The sequence below is a fragment of the Asparagus officinalis genome, chromosome 2 (genome assembly GCF_001876935.1).
Source record: "Asparagus officinalis chromosome 2, Aspof.V1, whole genome shotgun sequence".
NCBI lineage: Eukaryota > Viridiplantae > Streptophyta > Magnoliopsida > Asparagales > Asparagaceae > Asparagus > Asparagus officinalis.
Genome location: NC_033795.1, coordinates 15792144 through 15799352, shown reverse-complemented (window position 1 = coordinate 15799352; position 7209 = coordinate 15792144).

Sequence of the window (7209 nt, the reverse complement as noted above, 5' to 3'; positions counted from 1 at the left end):
ACAGTGCGGCGGTCGACCGCAGAGACCACTCCGGTCGACCGCGCATAGGGCAGAGGCATCCTGCTCGACAGAACGCCCTGCGGTCGACCGCCGCGTCACGCGCGGTCGACCGCGAAACGAACAGGGGCTTTTCCCAGGTTTCTGTTCTGCTTCGAAATCGATCCAAACAATACACCCATGCTTTAAAGTACAAACATAATTATTAGTGAACATCAGCATTTTGAGCTTCGAGCTTCAAGCTCACCTCCTTCCCTCTTCTCAAAAGTACAAGGCATATGCGTCCCAAAAAAATTGTCCCAAATTGCAAAAAACAACTTCGAAGATTTGTACTCATGGTCATCGAGCTGATGGTGAATGTGATGCATACACAACAATAACAACAACTGAACAAAGCCTCTATCCCAAGTGTTTAGGGTCGACTACATGAATCGCATACACAACAATAACAACAACTGAACAAAGCCTCTATCCCAAGTGTTTAGGGTCGACTACATGAATCCTATTATTTTATTTCATTCTATTACGAGTCATCTCATCTATTAACCTAACCATAACTATATCCTTTTTAATTATTTCAAACCTTGTTCTTCTAGGTCAACATCTAGATCTCTTTACTTCATTAACTATAATATTATCACTTCTCCTAACCGATGCACTAAAATGTCCGTGTTTTACATAGCCAAACTATATTAATCGATTCTCTCTCATTTTATCATCTATAAGAGCAACCTCTAATTTACTACGGATGCACTCATTTCTTATCTTATTTTTTCATATATACCTACAAAACCATCTCAATATTCTCATTTTTGCCACACTCATTTTTTACACATGTTATTTTTAATTGCCCAACATTCTGATTCATAAAGCATTGTTGGTCATATAACTATCATATAGAATTTTTTTCCTTAAGTCTAATAGATATTTTTTGATCATACAAGACTCCTGAAGTACTCATTTGTTTTAACCATCCCAATTTAATTCTAATAGATATTTTTTGATCATACAAGACTCCTGAAGTACTCATTTGTTTTAACCATCCCAATTTAATTCCACTAACAACAACATTACCAATCTCACCATCATGCTGAATGTTAATTCTAAATAGCAAAATTGATTGTTTTTAGATATTTCTTAGCTATCAATATGTACTATAGACTCTTTTCTCCTTCTAGTTTTACTAAAAATGCATTATATATTGTGACGCCCCTGGGTTCACACGAGGCTGCAGTCCTCGGTGAAACCAAGAATGTCAAACCTGCCATGCACCACACCGTGCAATAACATGTTTCACCATCACAATTAACATATCTCTAGTAGAGTCAACAACAGGTGTAGGTACAAAAGCAAGTAATAGATAATGCAAGAGGTACTGATGAAATGAAAGAGATCAAAATGATATTTCATCTATATATATATATATATATATACACACACCCACACACACACCCACACACACCCACACAAGGTTTTATACACCTGCAATGCATGTGTGGTAAATAATAAAATTAAGTAATTTTAGTTCATTTTCTTAATTAATTTTTTTCCTTTGTTCTATTTTAATGTTTTTTGCTCATTTGTATCTCTAAACTTTAGCATTGTGATTATTTATTTATTTTAATGTTCGTTTAGATGAGCTACACCAAATTTAAATTTTTATGTTAATAATTGAATTGATAGGAAACAAATTAAGTATTTTTAGTTTACTTTCTTATCAAAAATTTGTTCCTCGGTTCTACTTTGATGGCTTTTGCTCACTTATATTTCTAAATTTTAGCATTGTGATTATTTATCTTCTTTAATGTTCACTTAAATGAGCTACAACAAATTTAAATTTTCATGTTGATAATTGAATTGATAAAAAATAAATATAATCTGAGGCCAATTTGAATTATCATGTTATTTGGATGACATGTAATCAAATTTGATCTTAGAAAGTATAGTAGTAAAAGGGAAAAATATTTCAAAATAGTGCTATAAAAGGAAGATGGATAATTAAAGCTAATAAGACAGTATGATTTGTAAAAAGTGAGCTAAAACGATACAAAAGAGAATATAGAGTTTGTTTCTATCTTTGATAGGCTTAAAAAATCATAAATTAAAGATTAATTCTAATTCTAGTATACTTTTATATGATGAAAGCATCCACATAAGTATATAAAAGTACTAAAACAAGCTCATGTCAATCCCTTCTAAAAATTCCTAATTTACTTACAAAAATAAACTATTCTATAAAATATCCATAAAACAACATCTTTCATTGTTTCTGTTTCATTTTTTATTGAGCCGACATCAATCTTTCTCTACATTTATCTTTTTTGATAAAATTATACTGCATTTGGATATTGAAAAGGGATAATAAACCTTAAATTAGAAGTTAAATTTATATATCTTAATGAAAGAGTATCAAACAACTACTTTTTCATTGCTAAGTTTTGAAAATTTAGTCTTTTTGTGATTTTAAATTTTTGAGGGTGTGTTTTGCAAATTTTAAACTTTAAGAGTGTTTTTAAAAAATTTTAAATTTTAAGTTGGGTGCTTGTAATTTTTATCTTTTATGTGTTGGTGGTAAGTTTTTACAACTTTAAAATTTTAAGGGTGTTTTTTTATAATTATTAAATTTTTATATTATGTTTTGTAAAATTTAAACTTTTACTGATATGCTATTAATTTTTAGATTTGATATGTACTGGTTATATGTTTTAAAATTTTAGGGTTTTTTTGTGATTATTAAATTTCGAAGGAGTTTTTTTTTACAATTTTTATAACTTTGAGGTTATTTTTTACAAATTTTAAAGTACCTGCTAGTAATGCTTTGAATTCATCCTTATTGTTTGCAAGTTTTGAAATTACAAAATTTCATAATGATTTTTTTATTATTTGAACTTTGAGGGTGTTTTTACAATTTTTAAAATGTCGAAGGTGTTAATTAAAAATTTTAAATTATTCAGAGGCTTTTGTTAATTTTCAAATTTCATCTTTGCTATTTTAAGTTATCAAATAGTTGAATGTTTTAAATAATTTTAAACCTTTGAGGATACTTTGTGTAATTTTTGAAATTCTTTGAGTTATATTATAATATTTCATATATTATAGCACGTTAGTGATTTACCATAACAAACTAATAGTCTAATACCATGGAGATGTCTCATGTGTTGTATTAATCTTAATTTTTTAATATTTTTAAGCATAGCTAGTGCACATGGGATTAAGATACGATATAATAATGATTAGAATAGATTAAGATTTAAATTAAATATTCAAAATAATCAAAGGTAATATTGATGAATTTTATTAATATTATTTTTTAAATTGTTGAGCTGTAGGTAGTTCATATGAAATCACGATAGGATATAATTATAATTAGAATAGATTAAAATTTAAATTAAATATTCAAAATAGTAAAGAGTAATATTGTCTATGGAAAGATTTTTCCATACTCATGCTTTTAGAAGGAGTATATATATTATATATATATATATATTTTTTGTTCTACTAATTTTAAAACATTTAGTTTCAAGAGCTTATCTCCGCTTTTCTACTTTAAAAATTATACATGATCTAGTTTCCTTAACTAATACTATAATATCAGGAAATAACATACACTATGGCATTTTGTCCTAAATATGTCTAGTAAGCTTATTTATAACTAAAGAAAAATAATAAAAAAATAAATAAGGGCTTAAGGCTGACTCTTGATGTAGTCCTATGGTCATAGAAAATGACTTAGTTTATCCTTTATTAGTTCTTACTTTAATTATTACTCTACCATAAGTTTTTTTAGGTTAATGAAAACCATATGTAGATTTCTTTTTCTTTATATTTCTCCATTAACTGTCTTAACATATGTATAGATTCCATAGTTGACCTCCTAGGCATAAAATCGAATTGGCTTTCAGATACATTTTCTCTTTTCTTAGTCTTTACTCAATTACTCTCTCCCAAAGTTTCATAATGTGACTCATGAGTTCAATATTATGATAGTTTGAAAACTTTGTATATCTCCTTTATTCTTGTATATTAGTACTAATGTACTAATGCTCCACTTGTTGGGCAATCTCTTGATTTCAATAATATTATTAAATAATTTGGTCAATCATCATAATCTTATATCTCCAAGACATTTTCAAACTTCAATAGGGATATTGTTTAGTCTTATGTTTCTTCCACTTTTTTAGTTTCTTTAGAGCATCTTTGTTCTCACTGATCCTGATTTTTTGACAATATCTATAATTTTTATCATTCACTATATGGTAAAATTCTTTATGTTGCTCACATATTAACTTATCATTAAACAATTTATGAGAGTATCTATAATCATATTTTTATAACATTTTTATACCCTCATTATCTATTTTGTTTAAATAAAAATATCACTAAGAAACATGTTTTATCTTAATTTGTAGGTTAATGAAGAATTAATGAATAAAAGCTCAAAAAGAACTCAAATTTTCTCATTTTTAATCTTTTATCAAAGCTCAGGATCAAGCCAATCAATCTACAGAAGCCGAAGAAATAAGGATTCAATATGAAAAGAAACCAAGTCAATAACATGTTTAAGATGATTAACCACAAAGAAACTGTGATATTTCTCAATCATGAAGACGAAATTTAACATATAATAGATAAAAATCGCTATCTCGATGAGATGAAGCTAACCGCATTTTCAGAATTTTAAAATTCTAATAGGTTGGTCAACCAATTGGCTAATCGATTGGTCAACCGATTTGTTTGTCAATCGATTGACTAACCAATTGGTTCATAACAAACTTGTTTTATGGCTAAAATTTAATCCTTAGAGCCTAAGTAAAATCTAATGGTTCTTGTTGCTTATTGTAGGCTATAAATAGGGATAGAAGGTGAGAGGTTTGAGTGTAAATTCTTTTATAATAACTCTATTTGGAGAGGAGAGTTATTCTTAATTGAGAAAAAAATTCTAAAAAGTGTAACTTTGTTACAATTAATAAAAGAATTTTTTCACTTATTCATATTTTTCTTTTCTTTTCTTTATTTGATGATGAAGATGAAGATGATGATAAAGATGAAGACAAATGTTTGCTTTCAAGAAGCTAGAACCCTCTTGCAATGTAAAATTTCACTTTTATCTTTTATTTTTTGTAATATTTTCTTTTCTTATTTTAGATATTCAAGGGGCTAGAATCCTCTTGTGTTAAATTTATTTTTATGCGTTGTAGAGTAGATTTACTTTATATCTTTATTTTTATATTTTTTCTTGCTTTTTTATTTTTTAATATAGATTTATTTTCTTGTATAGTTTAGATTTTATTTTCTTGTATTATTTTCAAGAGTCTAAAACTCTCTTTGTAATTAGTATTTATCCTTTTATTCAACAAGAGACTAGAACCCTCTTCGAAATTAGTTTTTATTTTTATTCTCTTCCTTTTATTTACTCTAGTATATATTTTATTTCTTTGTTTTTATTTTCTAAGATGTGAAATTAATTCTTTTTCTAAATTGTATGAAATTAGTTTGAATTTTTTAAATAATTTGTGAATTGTTCTCATATGCTTAAATTGATCATGCTTAGGATAATCAACTAGAGAACTAATTGGTAGAAGAATAATTTAATAATCTATGCTTATTTTGAGTGATTTGATAGTTTATGCTTATGAATTCTAGAATTACTATCTAGGTTGTTGTTCTTTTCATGAATGTTAATTTTACTTTGATGATAATTTGATAGGATATACCTTTTTAAAGTGGTTTGATAGTCTATGCTTAATAAATCTGAAGTAAAATATGATAAAAAAGAATAATTCATAATCTATAAGTGAAATTAGCTAGTAGATTCAATTTTAGATTCCTCATATCTCTAATTGAATCCTCCATATTTTACTTTCTTGATTTTCCTCTTTATTCTTGATTTTTCATTTATTTTTTGATGTTATTTTCCTTTATTTTCTTCATCTTTCTTTCTTCCCTCTCAATCTAGTTTTATTTTATTTATATATTATTACATCCACTCTCTTTATCTCTCCACAATCACTTTCATCACTCCTAAATTGTCACACACACAACCTAGAAAGCTAATTTTAATTAATTCTTATAATACCTTCTTCATGGGATTCGATAATCTTTTATACTATAACTTGATAGTTGTGCGATTGCAACTTTAGTTTCTATTTATTCCATATCAAGTTTTTGGCGTCGTTGTCGAGGAAGGTGCTTGTAATTAGAATTTTTCTATTTTGGTTCTTTAATTTGTGTGTTTAAGTGTGAAGGAACATCTTTGAAGGAGAAAGTTAAAGATTAGAGAGAAAATTTGTTTGAAAAGGTAAGTTCTCTTTCTTGTATTTTAATTCCATCTTCTAGTAATGCTTTTCACATTAGAGACAACTAGGAGCTAATAAAAATAATAATAAAAATTTTGTCGACCCTAATAAAGTCCACACTTCATTTAAATAACTACTTACTAGATAATAAATCTAAACAAAAGTTTTTCTCTCACATTTTCTTGTTTGTTTGTTGATCCTAATTTTAAAAAAAATATTTTCCCTTTTGCATCCTTTGTAATTGCTTTTAATTCTTAGGGTTACATTACATATAGTTAGTAGAAATTTACCCAAGTGATTTGAGCATCTTGATTAGACACACATTTAAAAATACTCTTAAGAGCAATACCCTATAATTAAGATAAGGTAAGAGATTTCATCACCCTTTCCTTAGCTCACAATCACTAATTCCTCACTACACAAATCCAAACTTTTAAAACTCATTAGACGTTGACCCCTAAGGATTCAAGCTTAATTAAGGAATAAGAAATTCTTAAGTAAACCGATTTAAGTTTATTTGAATCTGTTGGTGTCTAAGGTAAGGTTTAGGGGTTGCGTAAAGCACTCCGTAAGGAAAGATGTGCTTAATTGGTCTTTGGCCTCTCTCTAGTACTATCCTTACCTGACTAACTGACCGAGTAAGCTTTAATCTTTTTACTCAAGGAGTTTTTGGTTAGGAGCTAGTCTAGTTGAGTTTATGCTTAATCCTAGAAATAAGAGTGATTGTTTCAAAGTAGTTGCTTTTAATTTAATTTTTTTAGGTTTTTCTTTTATCATTCTTTTCTTCTTCCATTAACCTTTAGGTCTTAAAAAAAGAAAAAACTAACTTTTGTTTTTTAAAAGGATTTTTTTTCTTATTTCCTTTTTAGTTAAAAAAGAAAAAAAGAGAAAAAAAAATCCAAAAGGAATTTGTTTT